The sequence below is a fragment of the Muntiacus reevesi genome, chromosome 2 (assembly GCF_963930625.1).
Source record: "Muntiacus reevesi chromosome 2, mMunRee1.1, whole genome shotgun sequence".
NCBI classification, from domain to species: domain Eukaryota; kingdom Metazoa; phylum Chordata; class Mammalia; order Artiodactyla; family Cervidae; genus Muntiacus; species Muntiacus reevesi.
In genome coordinates, this window is record NC_089250.1 from 160,942,696 (window position 1) to 160,965,078 (window position 22,383).

The window sequence follows — 22,383 nt, forward strand, 5'->3', positions numbered from 1 at the left end:
CTGAGTCTGTTTATTTTCCAAGATTTCAAAAAAACATGCCTTTCCCCCCCTTCTGACCTCAAACAAAACTTTTTTCTCTGCAACACTTGTATTTTTAACTGCATGAGAAAATATGGTAAGGGAGCATATTTTCTTTGCAGAACTGTCATTTTAAAAGAATTTTTTCATTAAAAAAAAAAAGGTTTGAGGGATGGGGAAAGTAAGGTTGTTTTGTTGCTTTGGTTTTGTTTTTTTGGTGCTGTGAGGGCTCCTTGGAGCTATTTTCTACCCAGAACCACGTGTATATATGGCCCTTACTCAAAGATTCTGAGAGGTTCCTGAAAATTGAGCCTGTAGCTATTTTCAACCTTGTTGTGATCAAGGATTTCTGAGCACCTTTTCCTCTGCTTCTGAAGACCTCAGACTGGACCCACTCACTGAGAGCTGTAAACAGGCATCTCCCTCGACAGCAGGAAGTGCTTAATGTCTTTGCTTTGAGGAGCAGGTATTCTGGGCAGAGCGTGGGACAGAGTGGGAGGTGGGGCCTGGCCTGCTCTCCCTCCCACTGTGGGAGTCAAGGATGGCAGCAGCCTGTGGGCATATTCGTAGCCTCTGAATTCTCATCTGGGCTTCCCCTGGTAGCTCAGCTGGTAAAGAATCTGCCTGCAATGCAGGAGACCCCGGTTTGACTCCTGGGTCGGGACGATCCTCTGGAGAAAGGATAGGCTACCCACTCCAGTATTCTTGGGCTTCCCTAGTGGCTCAGGTGGTAAAGAATCTGCCTGCATTGTAAGAAAATGGGGCTCGATTCCTGGGCTGGGAAGATCCTGTACGTAGGCTCTGAAGCCCAGAGAGGGTTGCTGACTTGGCCATAGTCACACAGCTTCCCACATACTGATGAGCAGTGGCCTGGAAGAGGGTAATTTCCCTGTGCCTTGGTCTTTGTGCCAGATGTCCTCTATGCCTGAGTCTCCCCATGACCCAGGACCTGATTATTGATTGACTTCCTAGAAACAGTTTCATTACGCTTCGGTGGAGCTGTCTTTGGCCTGATTGGGGTAGGTTCTCTTGTTTCTATCAGTTTGTGCAACCATGATCTTTTTTCCTCTCTGATCAGGGTCTGGCATGTCAAATACCTACATTTCAGGGATCCTTCTAGGATTTAAAGCTTGTAGTTCAACACGTATGTGCTCAGTCATGCCTGACTCTTTGAGACTCCACAGTCTGTAGCCTGCCAGGTTCCTCTGTCCATTGAATATTCCAGGCAGGAATCCTGGCGTGGGTTGCCATTTCCTACTCCAAGGGTTCTTCCTGACTCCGGGATCAAACCTTCGTCTCTTGCATCTCCCAAATTGGTAGGTAGATTCTTCATTACTCCGCCACCTGGGAAGCCCAGTACTTATCAGTTGGGAGGCTGCTCTGTGCTCAGGAGAAGTAGAAAAACTGGCCGCTGCTGGAAAGGAGCACGTGCTTAGCAGGGGTGGTCGAAGCACAAGCACTTCCACGTGCTGAGCTGCTTCTGGAAGATGCCTCTGTCCCAGTCTCCCCACGTCTGGCTCCCTCTCATCACCTCTATCCTTGGCTCTCACCTCTGCTGTCGCTATCCTGGTTCAGAGTCTCATTCCTCCTCTTGCCTGGACTCTTGCAGTGGCCCCCAAAATACTGAGTTGGCCAAAAAAGTTCATGTGGATTTTTCTGTAGCATCTTATGGAAAAATCCGAACGAACGTTTTGGCCTCCCCAATACCTCCTGGTCTTGCCAACATCATAGGGACTATAAAACTTCCATCTGATCATGGTTTTCCTCCCACAAACTGGCTCCATCTTCTCCCCCCAGACTCCTGTTCCTTCCCAGACACTTACGATCCAGCCATTCCCAACGACCCCCGACCCTCTGAAGCCTCTGCCTCGAATGCCCTCTTGCCCACCTCTGGTTGGAGGACACTTTCTTGTCCTTTCAGGTCATGATGAAGCATTCCTCCTTTGGAGAAACTTCTAGATTCTAGGTTGGGGCTTCCCTGGTGGCTCGGTGGTAAAGAATCTGCCTGCAATGCAGGAGACCTGGGTTCAATTCCTGCGTCGGGAAGATCACCTAGAGAAAGGAATGGCAACCCATTCCAGTATCCTTGCCTGGAGAAGCCCGTGGACAGAGGAACCAGGTAGGCTACAATCCATGGGGTCGCAAAGAGTCGGGCATGACTGAATGACTGACACTAACTAACTAACTAGATGAGGTGGTCCCTTTGGCAAGCAGTAGGAGAAACTGCACAAAAGTGAGTCTTTGTTGGCCCTGGAGGGGGTGAGTAGACGTTAGGTTGCGGGTGAGCGGAGTCTTAGGCAGTGGAAACAAGTGGTAGAGCCCCCCCCCCGGGCCCCCGGAACTGGCTGTGGGCAGGTGGTGGCAAGTGGGCAATGACAGGGTGGGGAATCATCCAATGGGTGGGGTCTTTCTCTCCATGACCTTCAAGTTTTTTTGTAGCTTAATCTCTTTCACTTTCTGCAAGCTGGCATCTGCAACACAAAGGAGGGATCCTTGGGTTTCCAAAGTGACACAACTCAGCAGGAAACTCGGTGAAATCTGTGTTGCCCTTTTAGCGACACGCGGAGGTAGTGGTTCAGTCTGGCATCCGTGGAGAAGCAGGCAGGTGGGCCCAGGCTCCTCTTGGGGTCATTTGTTCGGTTGTGGACGGGTGGGTGGATCCCGCCGGCAGACCGGCTCTGGAGGGCGTGGTCACGGCGGCCGTGGGCGCTGGTGGGCGCAGAGCTGCTTCCTGGAGCCAGGAAGGAACTGCCTTCTCAGTCCTCCTCCTCGGCCTTCACAATCTCTTGGTGCCTTCGCTTCGTGCTCATCCGCTCATTGTTTCTGGGTCCCTGCCTCAGGCGGGTGGCTATTTTGGGGGTCTTTCAGAGAATTCTAAAAAAAATAAATAAGTCCCAAACTTAGTTTTTGCCCTCAAAGGATACGTACATTTGAAGTGGTACACAAACTCAGGGATGCCTTTTGCCAGCCGAGACAGGGAGAGGCTCTCCAGGCATATTGACTTTCTGGTTGACAAAGTGCCTTTAATAACTTAATCCCAGTGATACTGAGCTCTAGCCCCAGGTCAGCCCTGCACCATGTGCCAAGGGGCATCAGCCCATGTCATCTTTCTGGCAGCCTTTTGGACAAGAACTGTCTCATTTGATAGATAAAGAAACTAAAGCCTAAACAAAGTATGTATCACTTGTAGTTTAAGGTCAAGAGCCTGAGTGTGGGACTCACTTACACTGCTCTTTGACTCTTGTGAATGAGGCAGGGGAAGTATTTTTCTCTCTCATTTAACAGATGAGACAGTAGAGGCCTGGAGAGTCATAGAGAGGCACATTCAGCCTGAGCCTGGCCTCCTGGTGTGTGATCCGGTCCGCTTTCTTCTGGCCATGCTGCTGTATTATTTATTGATAACTGACAGATGCTGCTGTCCCATGGGGTAGTTGTAAAGCTCCAAGGCAGGGTTTGCCTTCAATGGAGTAATAGCAGGGTACACAGAAAATGCTCTGGGCATTAAGGGGCTTCTGTTCCTGTCCAGATGCAGGAGATGGGACTTTAATCCCTGGGTCGGTAAGATCCCCTAGAGACGGGAATGGCAACCCACTCTAGTATTCTTGCCTGGATGATCGATCCCATGGACAGAGGAGGCTGGTGGGCTACAGTCCATAGGGTCGAAAAGAATCAGAGCACGCTCCTGTCCACCCCTTGCCCTCCTGGAGCACTGCCCATGTGGCTGTCACCCTGGTGACTCTTGATGATGGGTGGCAGGAGATCAGTTTATGTCGACCTGCCCAGTTCCAGGCACAAGGCAGGCTTCTTACTGCCATGCCGGTGCCTTGCTGCCCCTGGTGGTGCAGTGGATGGGAGTGGATGGTGCCTAGAAACTCTGATGGAGGTGCAGCCCCATCCCTCACTCTAAATGTCTCTGCAGGGTGGTACCCAAGTCAGGGAGTGGGAACAAGACTATTGTTATGTTAAACCTGAAAATAGCCGCTTTTGGTTGGAGGGAGTGAGATGCATCTATTTTGGTTTAGTAATAACAAGAGCACTCTGTCTTTTCAGATGCTTGACAGTCACCTGCTAATCCCCTGGGGTCTGGAAGCAGCAGTATTTTCACACCCTCCTTTCACTTTACAGGGCTGGGGAGCAGCAGAATGGGTGTGGGGAGGGGACTGGGACTCAGGCCTCATAGTTTGAGAAGATGCATTTGCACTTGCTCCTGACACTTTCTTAGTGGGGAGAGAAGGGCACCTGGGTCTGGGAGAGATGCCTCTATGGTGGTGGGAGAACATTGCACAGACCCAAGTTCGAATCCCAGCTAATGTTTATCCAGCATTTATTACTTGTACATACTCTGCTTAGCACCCTACCTGTGGTGTCTTACTTGGTCCTCACAGTGCAGGTCTGAGATCAGTACTGTTTGCTCCTTTGTTCCCTTACTCATTCATCAAGATTATCGAGCTTGCCCTGTGTACCAGATATGATTCCAGGTGCCAAATAAAGTCCTATGTCTGGGAGCTTACACCCTAGTGTAAGTCAGTCCTAAAGGAAATCAACCCTGATTATTCGTTGGAAGGACTGATGCTGAAGCTGAAGCTCCAGTACTTTGGCCACCTAATGCAAAGAGCCGACTCACTGGAAAAGACTCTGATGGTGGGAAAGATTGAGGGCAGGAGGAGCAGGGGGCAGCGGGGGATGAGATGGTTGGATGGCATCACCGACTTGATGGACATGAGTTTGAGCAAACTCCAGGAGATAGTGAAGGATAATGAAGCCTGGCATGCTGCAGTCCATGGGGTTGCAAAGAGTCGGACACGACTGAGAGAGTGAACACCACCACCCTAGTGGGAGTCATCATCGGCTGTAGCAGAAAGCAGAGAGCTGGGATTTCTTATTCAGCTCACGGTCCTGGTGAGTGCAGAAGCCACCTCCAGGCTTGTGCTCTGATCACCCTGTTCCTTGACCCGTCCTGACCACATTGCTGACCACCAATCTGATATCTCTCCAACACTATCATCTCCTTGGGTGAACTGGGACTTTGGGAAATTGTCTCACCTGCCTTTCATTTCTAGGAGATTGATAGCACTTGTGTTTTAGAACACTCTCTCTTATATTAATATTGTGACCCAGAAGTTTGCAGAAGACTTTCAGACAATTTTTTTGTTGGGGAGGGGATAAAGTTTTTACTGAGGTGATAGCTCAGTTGGTAAAGAATCCACCTGCAGTGTGGAAGACCTAGGTTCGATCCCTGGGTTGGGAAGATCCCCTGGAGAAGAGATAGGCTACCCACACCAGTATTCTTGGACTTCCCTTGTGGCTCAGCTGGTAAAGAATCCACCTGCAATGTGGAAGACCTGGGTTCAGTCCCTGGGTTGGGAAGATTGCCGTGGAGAAGGGAAAGGCTACTCACTCCAGTATTCTGGCTTGGAGAATTCCATGAACTGTCCATGGGTTTGCAAAGAATCAGACACAACTGAGCGACTTTCACTCAGTTCACTATTTGTGTAGAAAAGGCAGAAACAGTCAGTGCACTGCTGGATGGGATTTTGCAAAGCGTGCACATTACAGAGCCAACACCCTAGAAGCCCCCAGGAGCCCCCTCCAGGGTCTGCTTGCTCCAAGGTGCTGCTAACACCTGGGGTTGATTTTGCCCACCTTTGGATTCTGGATACACAGAATCACATGCTACCTCTTGTTTGGGTCTGGCCTCTTGGACTCACCACTCACCCATTCGAGGTTCAGTCACGTGGTTGCAGGCACTTGTAGTTGGCACCTTCTCACGGTCTTCCACTGTATCCCATGCACTTGACAGCCCTATAAGGTATGCGGGTTGGGGAGCTGTCCTCTGGATTTCCACACCCCAGACCCCACATCACAGCCTTCTCCTCCTAGTTGACGTAGCATGTTCTGGAACCTTCCCCTCCGGTTTCACGTCAATGCTTTGTGTTGCAATAGAAGTTCCTTTCCAGGTCTCCTTTTGTTCTGTAGAAATGGACACTGTCTCCTTGGCTCCTCTGGGAAATAACTTGCATTCCCTGGAAGTCACCCTGGGATGGCCGGCCGAGGGATGTGGCCACTTTGAACTCAACCTCCTACCAACCCTGTAATTATCCCGCTTGCTCTTGTGTAAGCCTTTCCTTAGCCGTGATTCTCAAACCGTTCGTTCTCAAACTGGGGACCCAGCTAGCAACCCCAGCAGGTTTTGGACCCCTGGTAAGATGCCTCAGGCAATCATGCTGGGAGCTTTTTCCTCTGTCCTCTGTTGAGATAGAAAGAACAGGCAGAGGTGCCTCCTTTGTCCTGAGAAAATGCCCATGGTGCTCTGCTAGGCGGCTCGTCACTTTCTCCTGCTGTGCCCCAGTCCCGCACAGCCCTGCCTAGGGGAAGCCTAACTGATGGAACATTCTGTGCTACAGCTCCTCCTTTCCCAAACCCTTTTTTGTTTTATTTTTTAGTTAACTTGGCCATTTTAATATAACAACCCAAGAAGGATAGAGAAAGCATTCAATGAGTATTTTTTAATTGAAGTATAGTTGATTTGCAATGTCGTATTAGTTTCCAGTGTATAGCAAAGTGATATGGTTACATATAGCTGGATAAATAAACCAGAATTTCCATTATAGTTTATTCCCCCTGAGTTTAAACGGATGCCTGTCATCAAGGAGACGTCCTCCTGACAACGTACACACCATCACCTCCCCACAGCGGCAGCAAACCCTGTTTATAAGTCTGGGTATTTATTTCTGTGCCCTTAAAGGTCAAACATGAGCTGTCTCGTGAGAAGTCTGGAATTGAGTCTATCTGAGGAACTTAGAGTGGACCGTGGTTGACAGCTCAGATGGGGTGGCTCTGGGACATGTCCCATCTGACAGCTGCCTCGGAAGTGGCCTGATCTTTCTGGAAGTGATTTGTCCCTTTTCCCAAGAAATTGCCACAGACTCTCTCTTTGGTTCTCCAAAAGCTTCTGCCTTTTTTTGTTGCTGCTGTTACTTTGACTATGCTTTCTTACCAATTGAATCCCTGGTTTTCTGAATTCCCACTACTGATTTTGCTAAAACCTAAGCCCTAAACTGCAAATATGCACGGAGCATGCACAGCATTATTCCCCTCCTCCTGCCAGTGGCAGACATTGCTAATCAGTTGCCCCACACCTGTCCAGCGAGCCTGAACCCTGTCTTGGGTCCCGGAACTCCAGGCAGTCATTGCCATCTGTTTGGAGCTCACGGGCTTAAAATCTTTTTGCCATTGCGGCTCTGGGTGGAACAGCCAGAATCCTGCTTTCTGGTAAGGAAGCTTGATTTCCTTTGAAAGGGGCCCGAAATGAAGGAAATCACCTTTTGGAAACATTTCTTAGTTATCTGGACTTTTTCCCTTTGCAGGTGGGGTGGCGGGGAGCAGGTGTGGGGACCAAGTGTTGCCCACTGGATGTATTGAATCCAGGAGTCCACATTCCTTTAGGGTGTCACTTGCTGCTCTCAGCATCACAGTTTGAAGGAGACTTGAAGGTTGTAAATAAGTAACTGGACTCTCTCCCAGCCTCCCAGGGTCTCCCAATGGTTGGTTGTTACTGGAGTCCTCAGAGTACATCCGACAGGATAAAAACGTGCCCTGCGCAAGTCCCCAGTTTGGAATAGACTCGCTTCCTGCTTCCTGGGTGGGATGCCACCTGGCAGGAGGGAGGCCCTGGTCAGGGGTGGGGCAGTCCGAGGGCCACTCTCCTGGGGGCCTGGCTTGGTTGGGGCACCCCTGTTCCTCACCCCGAGTGTTTATTTCCCAGGCAGGACTTTGGGGCTCCCCACACTGCAGTACTGTTCACAAAGTCAGCGGCTCCCTCTGGCAGGGAGCTTAGGGTGGAGAGTGGGGTTAGGGGGCTCCTGGGAGCATGGGCGAGCCCCCCCTCGGCCCCATACTTTCTGCCTGTCCCCCCAGCACGCTGTTACTACAGCAGGACTGGCTGGGGCGCCGAGGCCTCAGGCCAGCCTACCTGGTGGCTTAAAACCAGACTTAATCAAAATGTAAATACTTCTTAGGGCCAGAAAGCATGTTGGTCCAGGTGTCTGAGCAGATACTGGGAACTGGGAGCCTGAGGAGGGGGCGGGGCCTCCAGGGCTCCTTCCACAAGGAAGCCAGGGGTTCCCTGGGGCCCCCGCCAGGGCCTCTGCAGGAGCCAGCTGTCGCCAGGGTGACCACGCCCCGCCTGCCCCATCGCTGCTTGAGGACGTGGTCACTGGGGCAAAGGTTGCTCTGGTGGCAGCGGCATCTGCTCCCTTCCTCCTACCTGGCCCCCTCCCCCTGCACCCACACACACTCTGAGTCAGTGGCGTTTCACGGAGGGGGTCTCTGGCCCATGGTTGTTCAGTGACTTGGAAGACAGTCACAGGCATTCACAGAGGGCTGTGTGTCCGCTGTTGTCCTGGACTCCCAGGGTCAGCCGTGACCAAGGCAGATGCCATCCCTGCCTTTGGGTCAGGGTGGTGACCGGGAGTGAACCAGGAAGCAAACGCGATCATGTCAGATAGAAATAATCTATAAATGCGTAAACAGGGGTGATTCCCGATAGTGATGAGAACTGTGGAGTCAGTGAGATAAAGCAGGACCAGATGAGAGAAGGAGGCCAACTCCACGGGTAGAGGTGTTACTGTAGGTGGGGACCCAGGCAGCCTCCACGGGGATCATGTGACTTAGGAGTGTCAGAAAGGGACCCGCATGGGGTGGTCAGGAAGGGGGCACAGCTGGAACAGAGGCCCGGAGGTGGGCACCAACTGCAAAGCCTACATGGGAATTGGATGAGGTCAGGATGCTGGAGGGGTTTGTGGACCGTGGGGGCCGAGGTGAGAGGCAGGTGGGGGCTAGTTGTGTGTGGGGCTTTGGACATTATTCCAAGCTCATTGTAAGTCGCTGAAGGACTTTGCTTGAGAGAATGCCACACTTCCGTTTGGGTTTGGATGCTCAGGCTGCTGGGCGGAGATGGTTTGGAGTAGTGAAAACAGAGGAGGGAGAGTAGGAGGGAGGCTGGTCCCTCCTGTCTGGGGACAGAGTGGACGCTGGCCTGGCCCAGAGTGGCAGTTGTGGAGACAGAGAGGGGACAGATGTGTGTTTTGCTGTAGAAACCACAGATGTGTGCATGGACCCAGAGTGGAATATACGTGCTGGGGGCGGGAGGAGTGAAGAGTGGGGTGTCCCCTGGGTTTGGGACTCAGTAGGGCTCCTCTGATTCATTCACCTCCTCGGTTGAATGGTCTGTGGTGTCCCCTACCCGAAAGAGTCCTTACTTACCCTCAAGTGCCACGTGGTACCTGGCTCTCGTGGACGCCCATTAGTATACCTGAAGGGGTTGACTCCACCTGCTTTTCTGAATCCAGCAGGCTGGACGGTGTCATGTTACCTGGAGCCTGGGGAAGTTGGGAAACTCAGGGTTTAATGCCGGAGAGGCATCCCAGGGCAACCTGGCTGATGGGCCAGTGAGCAGGATGTGGCTGGGGGCTGTGGCTGGTCCCAGTGACAACAACTTCGGGACAACAGCGAGAGAGAGCTATTATTGACTGAGTGCTCACCCTGCCCTGGGCCAAGAGCCGTATGTGCATTTTCTCAGTTATTCCTCGCAACTCCGAGCAGCAGAGTAGACAAGCTTATTCCCATTTTGTAGATGCAGAGACTGTGGTTCAGAGGGTTTGGTCCAAGGTCACCTAGGCAGTTAGCTGCCAAGCTCACTGACAGCCCCCTGACTCCTGCTGTTAAGTCTGTTGCCAACATCCAACCCTGTTGCCTGTGTACCATGCTGTCCCCTCACCCGTTGTGTGCTGAGGGCCGGCATACAACCGTTGTATGCTGAGGGCCGTGTCCCTGTCTAGGGCGGGCGTGCCAGAGAACCCCTGCTTCTCCGTGGAGGAGGACCGCGGGGAGTTTGCAGAAAGAGCAGTCCCTGCCTGCCACCTTCCCTCCCTTTCTCCTTTTCCTTCCCTAGAGGGCTTGCTGCAGGGTTCAGGCCCCGTGGGAGTTGCAGGCCCAGGAGACCTTTGTGCCTGGCAGGAGTGGTGTCAGCTCTGTCTTTTGGGGGTGATCACCGCAGCTGCCCCTGGCCCTGCCTGCCGCCACCCTGGCACCCACGGGGGCACGCCTGACCGGTTTCCACATGATCTGCCGCTGCCCGTTCATGCTGGTGGGTGGAGAGCAAAGCTCCTCCATCAGGTTTGGACCAATCCGAAGGGCTCCCTCAGGGTCTGAGGATGAAAGTCATGCCAGGAAGTTTTGTGCCAGTTGTGCTGTAGCCGGGAGTGGGGAGGGGTTGTTATTCTGATGTCCCGAAAAGGAGGTGTTATGTGCCCACATATCCCAAACCCTTCAGTTCAGGGGCCCTGGCCTGGCAGGTGACCGTCCAAGCATGTCATCGTGGGGACAGGACCCTGGACTGAGCCAGTGGGATGTGACTTTCCTGACTGCCATCCTCTCCATGTCCCCCAGCTCCGCAGTGGAAACCCGTGGGGGTGGGGCTTGCTTCCTCCTCATTCACATTGTATGACCCCGCCTGGCCCCTTGTAAGTACCCAGTAAATACTGGTTGGTAGATTGAGTGAGTGAATGAATGCTTGTATGAATGGATGGGCCACCCCTGGTCTTCGATGCTTCTCTGTTCCTCTGGACCTGCACTGTCGAAGCTGGTAGCCACTCACCGCTTATGGCCACCGGAGCCTCTGAAATGTGGCCGGTCTGAACTGGGATGTGGGCTGAGTGTATGCTATTTCAGAGATGAAGTATGACCCAAAAAAGTCAAGTGTCTCTTTAATATTTTTTTATACTGACTACGTGTTGAATGATATTTGATACATTGAGTTACATGTGAAATGTTACCAAAATTTATTTCACTCATTTCTTTGTCCTCATTCGATGTGGTTCCCAGGCAGTTTAAGTGTGGCTCAAGTTCTATTCCTCTCAGACTGCACTGGCCTCAGCTGAGGCATTTGTCTTTGAAAGGCCAAGAGGCCTGGGCTGCAATCCCATGTCTCCTGTTCCTGCCTGTGTACCACAGGCCTCAGTCTTCTGAGAAGTCTGAGCCTCAGTCTTCTCACCTCTGAAATGGGGATGTTGAAATGGGGATGTTGAATGAATCACAGTCAGCATTAGCGAGAGGAGACAGCAGTGCCTCGTGTGGGGGACCCACGGCATTTCGGCTTTCTCCACCTCTTGAGGAGGTAGTCTCTGATTTGGGGGTTCTTGGCCAGGCCACGACTGAGCCCTGCTCCTGAGACTCAGAATTCAGGCCGTGATGCTGAGTTGGAGAAGAGTAAAATGGAAAGAAAATCACTGTGTCCTGAGGAAGCACGTGCGTCAGAAGGATGGAGTAAGGAGGGCAGGCAAGCTTCTTGTCAGGAGCCCCAAGCCTCAGAGCGGGGAACGCAGGGAGCAGGGGGCGGCCCGTGATTGTCACCCTCCCCCGGGGCCCTAGGGTGCTCTCCACCCCAGGCGGTCATCGCCTGCACCCTCCGTGGTGCTGCGGCAGACGCACGGGTGCCCTTCAGCAGCCTCTGCTCAGAACGAAGCTAGTCTTGTGTGAGTGAGGTGTGTGTGTGTGTGCGTGTGTGTGTGCGCGAAGTGGTTACTCCTGTCACTCCCATCCCCAGGGTTCAGCGCCCTGGTCCTTGAAGGGGGCAGGGCAGGTTCAGGACCAGAATGGTTGCCCCCGCCCCCACCCCTTGGCCACCTGGGAAGCTGCCAGGATCCATTCAGCACTGAATGCCTCCTGGGCGTTTCCTCAGCTGACCTTCCCAAACCAGCTCGCATTCGCCCATTTCACAGAGTTGAAAATGGAGGCCGGAAGGGATGCAACTAGTCAAAGGCCACACGCTTAAAAAGAGGTGGGTGGCAGCCCAGGTGGGATGCATGAGACAAGTGCTCGGGCCTGGTGGGCTGGGAAGATCCAGAGGAATTGGGTGGAGAAGGAGGTGGGAGGGGGGATCGGGATGGGGAATACGTGTAACTCTATGGCTGATTCATATCAATGTATGACAAAACCCACTGAAAAATAAGAAATAAATAAAGAAAGAAAGAAAAGAAAAAAAAAAAAGACTGGGGATAGAGGAAGAAAAAAAAAAAAAAGAGGTGGGTGGCCAGGAATTGAATGGGGGTCTGTGCTGCGTGCTTAGGCGGTGGACTTCTGACAGAGCGCCCAGAAATCTGCAGCAGGGGTGCCTGGATGGACTGGCAGGAGGCTTGTCCTGCTTGTCTTTTTAAGAATATCACTATTTGGGACTTCCCTGGTGGTTCGATGGTTAGAAGCCCGCTTTCCAATACAGGGAATGCGGGTTTGATCCTTGCCTGGGGGACTGAGATCCCACATGCAGTGGAGTAACGAAGCCCGCATGTCACAACTAGAGAAAGCCTGCGCATTGCAACAAGGACACAGCACAGGCAAATAAAATATCATAAAATAAAATATCTCCATTCTTAGCATCGTGGCCTGTCTGTCCCTCTATGTCCAGTCTGCTTCAGGGGCTAGTCCCGAAGCCTGCTTGGTTAAGGCCCTGGCCTCCCCCAGAGTAAGGGGAGGATGGCTCCCCGCCCTCAGTGTCCTCATCTGTCACAGCGCCTCCTCCTTGTCGAGAGGAGGGGAGGATGCAGAAGGGCCAACCTGCAGAGAGGCTGCTCAGCAACACCAGCTACATCTATTACTGTTACTGTTGTTTTTGGCTGCCACCCAGTTTTCTATTTCCAGCACTTTCTCTTGTTTTGGGAACAGAGACCCCAAGTGATTGATAGCAAGTGAAGTCCGTTGTCAAGGCTATGGTTTTTCCAGTAGTCATGTATAGATGTGAGAGCTGGACTATAAAGAAAGCTGAGTGCCAAAGAACTGATGCTTTTGAACTGTGGTGTTGGAGAAGACTCTTGGACTGCAAGGAGGTCCAACCAGTCTATCCTAAAGGAAATCAGTCCTGAATATTCATTGGAAGGACTGATGTTGAAGTTGAAACTCCAATACTTTGGCCACCTGATGCGAAGAACTGACTCATTTGAGAAGACCTTGATGCTGGGAAAGATTGAAGTTGGGAGGAGGAGGGTTCGACAGAGGATGAGATGGTTGGATGGCATCACCAACTCAATGGAGATGAGTTTGAGTAAACTCTGGGAGTTGGTGATGGACAGGAAGGCCTGGAGAGCTGCAGTCCATGGAGTTGCAAGGAGTCGGACACGACTGAGTGCCTGAACTGAACTGAACAGAACTGAACAGAACATGCCTTGCCCCACCCTGTCCCTTGGCCCAACTCAAGATCAGGTATGGCCGGCAGGTAGGAGCTGGTCTGTTTCAGCAGCATGGGGATGCCAGGAATGAGGGCGCAGCCCCTGGCCCAGGTAGGGTCCCAGAGCAGCGGCTTCTCACGACTGGGCTGGCCAGCAGAAGCGTGTTTCCCAAACCTGCCAAGGTTGGGCAGGACCAGGTGCCTGGCCGCAAGGAGCCCTGGGAAAGCCCAGGCGAAGGTCTCCTGAACCTCACCTTGGGCTTGGCACTGAGGGCCTGGCCCAGGGCTGTGGACCCTCCAGCTCCCAGGGCTCCCTGCTTCAGGGCTCAGGGCTCTCTGAAGCTTCAGGAACCCCTGATCTCCAGGGGATTCTTGGTCCCTCTTCCTGTCCATTTGAGGGCGGAGCAAGAGGCAGGCAGAAGATGTGCCAGTTCATCTCTCAGAGTCCTAGGTGGAAAGGAGCCCAGCACAGCCTGCTTCTGGGGTGATACCTCGCTTACTCATTCATTCATTCTGTCACTCATTTGCAATGCAGACACTAACTGAGGACTGCTGTGAGCCTGGAAAGGTGTTCCAGGCACTGAGTGCTTGAGGGCAAAGGGGACATGGGCTCTGTCCCTTTAGATGGGGACCTAATAAAGACATAAACCGTGATAAGTGCTTTGATGGAGGGACTGGGGAGCCATTGGGGAGAAACATGGAGACATAACTCTTGGAATGATGGGGGACGGGTTTGAGGAATGAGACCCGAATACTTGTTGGAGGAGGTGGGGGTGATGTGTGTCAGAGTGCTCAGAGCAGCGTTATTTGTGACGGTAAAATTTTGGCAATAACTCACTGTCAACAGAGAGTGGGTGAATGAATTATTTTCACAAAACCTATGGGTATATACATCAAAAAAATTTTTTTTAACTCTCTTTAAGTTTGAAATATTTCATTAAAAAAAAAAAAACAAAACAAGATACGGGAATGTGTATCTCACCAGAGGAATGACATGTGCCAAGGCCCTGAGGCAGGAAGTTTTCCCAGTGAGGAAGAAAGTGATGGCTGGCTTTTGCCCTGCAGGCTACCCTACGACCTCTCTGTGTGAATATCTGCTTTTAGTTGCCCCTGAGATCATGGGAAATTCCCATGATCATGATCCCACAATCGCGAGATTGTGGGAATCCTGGGTGTCAGTCGGGGGGACAGTGTGATGGTCGCAGAAACTGGATTGTCTGCGGCATTGCCTGCTTAAGCTAGCCTTGTGGGAGGGGAACCCCCCGGGGTGAGTCAGCCCTCTTTGGTTAGATAGTGGAGCCTAGTTGAGTTTCTGCCAAGGGCCCATGCTGATCCTTCTCTCCTTTTGTGGAGGAGTTTGCCTGCTCACCCAGCCATTGTGTGGGGTGAGTCACTGTTTCCCCCATTTTGTTGATCGCAGACACCTTCCAACACGTCTGTTCAGCCTGAATTGCACACGCTGGTGAACTTCGACATCTGGACGAGCAAGCTGGGCACACGCTTCAGCTTTGTGTCCAAGGACGGCTCTTCCAGAACCCTCTGAAATCTGTGGAAGTGGGGATTGCAGATTGAGGATCACTGATCTGGTCTTCTCTTTTCTGATGCGGAAACAGAGGCCTGAAGAGGGGAGGCGTCCCATCTGAGGTCACGCGGAGAGGGAAGGAAGCAAGGGGCCTGACTGATGTTTGATCAGCCTGGACTGATCAGCCCAGAGCTTTCTCTTGGCCCTGAACTTGGGTCTTGACGTCGCTGGCTGAGCTGAGCCCTCTGACCTCTCCTGGGGGGAGATGTGTTGAGTCTGATTCTGGCCCCCGAGCCCTCTGGGTGGGATGGGAACCGCGGGTGTGAGGTTCAGGCCAGGGGGCCGTGCCTCCCGTGCTTCCTGCTGTCGTTCTGCAGGGGAGAGCTTCCCACCCCCTCCCTGTGGCTGGCTGGCTGCAGCATCCTCCAGCATCTACTGGGTGCAGGGCAAGGTGCTGGGTGCAGCAGGTTGTGGCCTCTGCCCGGCTGGACCCTCCTTCCAGCGTCGGTGCCAGGTTGGTTATTAGAGGGCATCCGGGCTTTGCCTGAGAAAGTGGTGTGTGCCCCACATGACTCACTTCTCTCTGGGCCTCTGTGTCCCCAGCTGTTCGTTGAGGGGCAGGGCTGTGTGATCACCAAGGCCCCTCCCAGCTCTGGCATCCATTAGTGCTGAGTCTGGTGCAGAGGAGGGAATAAATTACAGCCCTTTCTCATTGAGCTTTCTTCACTGTGCTAAAATGCTTTACACGCTCCTGACTTCTGGGTCTATGAGGTCACAGAAGAGTCAGTGGAAGCACAGAGAGGTTGAGTGACTTTCCCAGAATCACACAGCTAGGAAAGAACACAGTTAGGATGTAAACCCAGGCAGTCTGATCTGGGAATGTGTGATCTTAAATCACCGCTTGTGGCAGGCTGAACAAGGGCTCCCGAAGATGTCAACATCTGAAATCCCTGCAACTTATGAATATGTTACTCGACGGGAAAGGGACTTTTCAGTTAATTAAGTTAATTAAATTAATTAAAGAATCTTGAGATTGGGGAGATTTGCCTGGATTATCCTGAAGGGCCCAATGTAATCACAAAGATCTTTACAAGAAGGAGGCAGAGGAAAATTTGACTACAGAAAAGGAGGCCAGAGTGATGTAGCTTGAGAAACACTCAACCAGTGACAGCCAGCTCTGAAGATGGAGGAACGGACCACAAGCTGAGGAATGTAAGCAGCCTCTAGGAATCGGAAAAGGCGTCAGAAAGATTCTCCCCTAGAACCTCTATAAGGAATCAGCCTTGCCAGCACTTCGGATTTAGCCCAGTGGATCTGATTTCAGCTTTCTGACTTCCAGAACTTTCAGATAATAAATTCATGTTATTTTTAAGCCACTAAATGTGTAGTGATTTGTTATAGCATCATTAAGAAATTAAAATGATCACATCCTACTCACTCATCTCCTTGCAGCAGTTTTCCCTCTCTGTATTCAAGTTAGATTCTGAAATCCTAGGGGGTAGAAATTTAATCTGCCAAATACAGCTCTCCTTGGCCATTTAACAATTAAAGGAGCATTTTAGAGAAAGACCTTGTAAGGTCATCCACCTTGTCCCCATTTTCTCTGCTGTGTAATGGGAATTAGGAAGGGAAGGCGAGGAGGGAAAGGGTTATGGGACCCACATAGACTCCGCCTCTGAAAGTCCCCAGGGGCACGCTCCACCTCCCAGGCACCATCTTTGGTCTTCTGTGAGTGATCACCTACAGTGGGGCCAGATGCCCCACCTCGACCAGATGCCCAGCACATCTTTGTGGGCTGAACAAGCACAGCCAGATCCTTGCAGAGAACACAGGTGCTCTGGTTCATCTTCGGGTACCTGTGCTTGTGGTAGAAGTAGCCCTGGACTTTACTTGGTCAGGAATTTTAAAAAAATACACTATTTATTTATTTGGCTGCATCAGGTCTTCGTTGCGTTGCACAAGATCTTTTTTTAAAAATTTATTTATTTTAATTGGAGGCTAATTACTTTACAATTATTGTGGTGGTTTTTGCCATACATTGTCATGAATCAGCCATGGGTGTACATGTGTTCCCCATCCTGAACCCCACTCCCACCTCCCTCCCCATCCATCCCTCTGGGTCATCCCAGTGCACCAGCCCTGAGCGCTATGTCTCATGCATTGAACCTGGACTGGCAATCTATTTCACATATGATAATATACATGTTTCAATGCTATTTTCTCAAATCATCCCACCCTCGCCTTCTCCTACAAAGTCCAAAAGTCTGTTCTTTGCATCTATGTCTCTTCTGCTATCTCGCATATAAGGTCATGGTTACCATCTTTCTAAATTCCATATATATGCATTAATATACCGTATTGGTGTTTTTCTTTTTGACTTACTTCACTCTGTATAATAGGCTCCAGTTTCACTCACTTCATTAGAACTGATTCAAATGCGTTCTTTTTAACGGCTGAGTAATATTCCATTGTGTATATGTACCACAGCTTTCTTATCCATTTGTCTGCTGATGGGCATCTAGCCTGCTTCCATGTCCTGTGCAAGATCTTTTGTTGTAGCTCCCAGACTCTTGCTGTGGTGCTCCGGGTCAGTAGTTGTAGCGTGTGAACTTAGTTGCTCCATGGCATGTGGGATCTTAGTTCCCAGGCCAGGCATCGAACCTGTGTCCCCTGCATTGCAAGGCAGATTCTTAGCCCCTAGACCACCGGGGAAGTCCCCAGGTCAGGAATTTAAGCAGTCCTTAGAGAAAGCAGTTCTTCCTGTAGAGATGCTATCTTGAGTTGATCTTTAAGGACAATGTGCTGGCTCCATAGAACCCAAGGTGAGGCCCTCTGGCCCTGTCCAGCAGCACAAAAAAATGGGGTTCTTTTACCTTCCCCAGAGTGTGGCTTAACTGCTCATGTGTCAACCACAAAGATCCCTGGGACCTGAGAACTCATGGACCCAGTTCCTCATCTGAAGAAACTGAGGCCCAGAGAGAGGAAGGGACTCCCCAGGACCACACAGGAAGTAAGTTAATGGTTTTCTTGATGGGCATTTCAAGCTCTGAAATTATGGGGATTTTTTTTTCTGGGGTCACATTAAGACATGGGGTTCATTCACTCATCCGTTTAAGGACATTTTATTGTGTACCTCCTCAGCCAGGCACTAGGTATAGTCATGGTGCTAGCTTTTGAGGAGTAACCTTCTAAGGGGTGGGAGGGGTGGGTGACAATAAGCAAGCTTAAAAGCTAAACGAATAAAATAATTTAAGGTCATTATAGTTTATAAGGGACTTCCCAGGTGGTGCTAGTGGTAAAGAAACCACCTGCCATGCAGGAGACATAGGAACCATGGGTTTGATCCCTAGGTTGGGAAGATCTCTTGGAGGAGGGCATGGTAACCTACTCCAGTATTCTTGCCTGGGAAATCCTCCCGTGGACCGGAGCCGGTCAGGCTACAATCCATAGGGCTGCAAAGAGTCGAACACGACTGAAACAGCTTAGCATGCATGGACACATAGTTTATAAAGGGAGTGGGTAAACAAGATGTAATAGGGAGTATCTATTAGACAAAGTAATCAGCAAAGACCTCTGGAAGGAGGTGACCTCTTAGCTGGAAACCAAAGAAAGAGTCATAGGAAGTGTGTTTCAGGCAGAAGGAACAGCTGGAACACAGACTCAGAGTCAGCAGGGAGGGGAGGGAGGAAACTGATGTGTTTGGGAAACCAAAGACAGCCCATTGTGGCTGGCACGAGTGACCCAGGTGATGAGGTGGGGAGGAACATGGGTGGGCTTCAGCCTGCAGGGCTTGTGGGTCATGGTGAAGAGTTCAGGTTTTACCCCAAGGACCATGGCAAGCCATTGGAGAGACCGGAGGTGGTTTGCTTTTGTAGACTGACCTAGGGTGCAATACGGACAGTGGGTTGGATGGGAACTGGGTGGAGGCAGGGAGGCCATCGGAGGCTGCTGCAGTCGTCCTGTGAGATGTGGTGGTGGCCTGGAGCAGGGCAGTGGCGCGCTGTGGAAGGGCAGGGAGATGGCAGAGTCAAAATGTCACTGGGAAAGGGGGTCTGTAGGACTTGGTGGATGGTTGCAGGTGGAAGACTCTTAGCTGTTGCCATGTAAAAGGTTACTTAGCAGCTTAGGACAACCATCAACATTTGTTAACTCACGCTTTTTAGGCTTCCCTGGTGGCTCAGATGATAAAGCGTCTGCCTGCAATGTGGGAGACCTGGGTTCAATCCCTGGGTTGGGAAGATCCCCTGGAGAAGGAAATGGGAACCCACTCCACTCCAGTACTCTTGCCTGGAAAATCCCATGGACAGAGGAGGCTGATAGGCTCTAGTCCATGGGATTGCAGAGTCAGATACGACTGAGTGACTTCACTTTTGTGAGTCAGGAATTGGGGAGTGACGGCTAGGTGGTGCTGGCTTTGGGTCTCAGGTCACAGTCAAGATATTGTCTGGAGCTGCCTCACCTGAATGCTTGACTAGAGCTGAAAGACCCACTTCCAAAGGTGCTCACGCACACGACTGGCAAATGAACACTGCCTGTGTCCTGGAGGTCTCAGCTCCTGGCCACGCGGGCCCCTCCATAGGCATCCTCAGAGTGAGTGTCCCAGGGCAGAGGGCACAGGAGCCTTCACGACCTCGCCTTGGGATCGTCCTGTCGTGTCCACCACATCCCCTTGGTTACACAGCTTCAGTGCTGGAGGGGACTGCACGGGCTGTGAGTCCCAGGAGGCAGGAATCCCTGGGGTGGGACTTCCTGGTGGTCCAGTGGTTAAGACTCTGTGCTTCCACTGCAGAGGGCGCAGGTTCGATCCCTGGTCTGGAAATCAAGATCCTAAATGCCAGGCAGCATGACCAAAAAAAAAAAAAAAAAAGAATCATTGGACCATCGTAGAGGCTGATTATACTGCAGAGGCCATGAAGAGGATGGGATGGGGGGATGACGCTGAGGCTTTTGGCGTAAGTGGCTGGTTGAACAGTGGTGCTGTCTACTGAGAGATGGAAGTACATGTTTGGGGGAAGACTGGTGGGAATCAGAACTCTCTTCTGTACCGCAGCTTAGGAGACTTGACCTCTGCACTAGAAACCTCTCTACAGGTGCCACTGTGCTGTGCTGGTTTGGGGCTTCCATGGCCTCAGACTTGGGGGGAGCTTTCTCACGCCCTGGTTCTCACCTGTCCCTTGAACTAACTCCATGTCAGTCTCAAAGACTGGGAATCAAGAACTAGGTATTCTTGGGTTCAAATTCCAGCTTAGCCATTTAATGGCTGTGTGACCCTGGGCTGGATACTTGGCCTCTCTGGGCTTGTTCCTGCATCTGCAAAATAAATCTACTTTGCTGTGGTGGATTTATTGAATCGGCGATTATGTTGCTGTCGGGTTCAGGCTGGGGCCTGGCTCACCCTGATCTCTTTACACCTCAGACTCCCAGCCCTTCCGTGTGCATAGTCATAGCTACATCATAACATGCCTCGGTCGCTGGGTGGATTTGATGGCGAAGGCTTTCTAAATAGTCTGTTCAGCTTCTTTTAAGTAGATGATGCAAAAATTCTGGGGACAGCAGAAGTAGTTATTACTCACAGGGAAGTGCAAATATTTTTATGAATATCTTATGAAAAATTGGGGCATTTTTTTCATGAGCAAACAGTCCTGTTTATTTCTCTAACAAAATAGCCACAGCTGTGCTTCAGGGGCCAACTGTCAATGCCAGTGGCTTTTCTCAGGGGTCAGCTCACCTCCCTCCTCCTCCCCAATCTCCCCACACTTTCTTTTCTTCTTTAACCCAGGGAAAACATAGTGAAGACAAAAGTGACCAAATTTGGGCTTTGCTGAGCGATGGGGATTACTTTTGCAGTGAAAAGTTAATTTTTGTGGCCAAACTTTCTTAACTGTGAAAACCAGTGTGGGCAAAATCATAGTAAGCCCGAAAGTACATTTGGAAAAAGATTTTCCTTGGAAAGGACATTTTTAAGGAGGTCATTAGTGTTTGCAAGAGGACAGGGGGATCTGTCTTCTCTTGAAGGAAATGTTCACTAAACTAAAGAGACAGAGAAGGAGAGGGAAAGGGGTGAAGCCACTGGGAGGGGATGTTTGGGGAGCAAGATGGACAGCAGGAAGGCTGAAAATCGTGTTCGCCCATCCAGTGCATGGCACTATGCTGCTCATGCTCTCAGTCTGAGCCTTACAGAGGGCATTTGGTTATTTTATTACACCAGTTAGGAAACATGGCTTCCCTGGTGGTTCAGATGGTAAAGAATATGCCTGCAATACGGGAGACCTGGGTTTGATCCCTGGGTTGGGGAGATCCCTGGAGGAGGGCATGGGAACCCATTCCAGTCTTCTTGCCTGGTGAATTCCATGGATGGAGCAGCCTGGTAGGCTACAGTCCATTGAGTCACAAGGAGTCGGACATGACTGAGCAACTTTCACTTTAGGAAATTGAGGTTCAGAGAGATTGGGGAGGTGTCCTGTGGCTATCTGGTGGACAGAGGACCCAGAAGTCCAGCCATGCCCATCTGATGAGAGCCCCTACTGTTTGCTCAATGGCCCAGGAAAAGGGGCACTTGGTCGCCGGTCAGGGTAACTGACCCAGTAAGATAGGAGGAGATATACCAAGGGGCAGAACTGGGGAGGTGGTGTGCGCCCCGCCCTCCCATTTCCAGGGAGAAAAGTGCAGGCTCAGGAAAGACAACAGTGTGTGATGTGGTTTCATTGTTTTATAGTCCGTTTGGAAACCCTCTCTTCCCTTGTGGTCCTGCCCCTCCATCTGTTTATCAGTCTCTTCATCAAGTTATCGAGTATTTACTATGTGCTAAAGCACTGCTCTGGGTGTTTGGGAGACAGTAGGAAACAAAATAAAGATCCCCTCTTTGGTGAAGCCCGCATTCCAGGGGAAGGAGGGTTGGAGACAGGCAATAAACCATATAGAATGTTACAAGGTGATGCAGGCAGTAGAAATTAAAACTGCAAAGTAATAGAGAGGTAGAGGGGTACTTCTCTGGTGGTCCAGTGGTTATGATTTCACCTTCCAGTACAGAGGGTGAAGGTTCAATCCCTGGTAGGGGAGCTAAGATATCACACGGCTTGGGGCCAAAAAGCCAAAAAACATAAAACAGAAGCAATGTTGTAGCAAATTCAATAAAGATTTTAAAAATGATCCACATCAAAAAAATGTAATTATATATATAAACAGATAGAGGGATCTGGAGAGGCAGGCAGCAGGGTGGGTAGAGGCTGTAGGGTTAGAACAATAAGCAGTGGGCATTGCTTTGGAGGGAGGGGAATGCCCTGGAACTAGGCATAAGTGGTTTTAGCACAGTACCATGAATGTTCTAGATGTCCCCAAGTAGTTAGTTTTATTCATTAGGGAAAAGTTATTTATCAGGAGAAAAAAGTGGTCAGCATGAGCTTCATGGAGAAAGTGATATTTGTGTAAAAACCTAAAGAAGGGGAAGGCATTCACGTGAAGATGTTTTCTCCCAGGGAAAGAGGAAGGCTCCGGGCAGAAGGAACAGCAGTAGCAGATGAACTTAGGTGAACCATGACCCCTGGGGTCACCAGCCTGCTGTCTGTTTTTGTAATAAAGTTTTATTGGACAATAGCCACGTTCATTTGTTTACATCTTTTATTGT

General features: G+C 50.9%; 1 protein-coding gene and 1 non-coding gene across 4 annotated transcripts in view; both read left to right on the forward strand.

Moving 5' to 3' along the window:
• The window catches only part of GRK5 (G protein-coupled receptor kinase 5), a 221,248-nt gene that overhangs the window by 67,164 nt on the left and 131,701 nt on the right, over window positions 1-22,383 (forward strand). The gene's annotated exons all lie outside the window — the stretch shown is intronic.
• On the forward strand, window positions 19,506-19,578 carry TRNAG-UCC (transfer RNA glycine (anticodon UCC)). The gene has a single exon. It is a non-coding gene; the product is annotated as a tRNA-Gly (tRNA).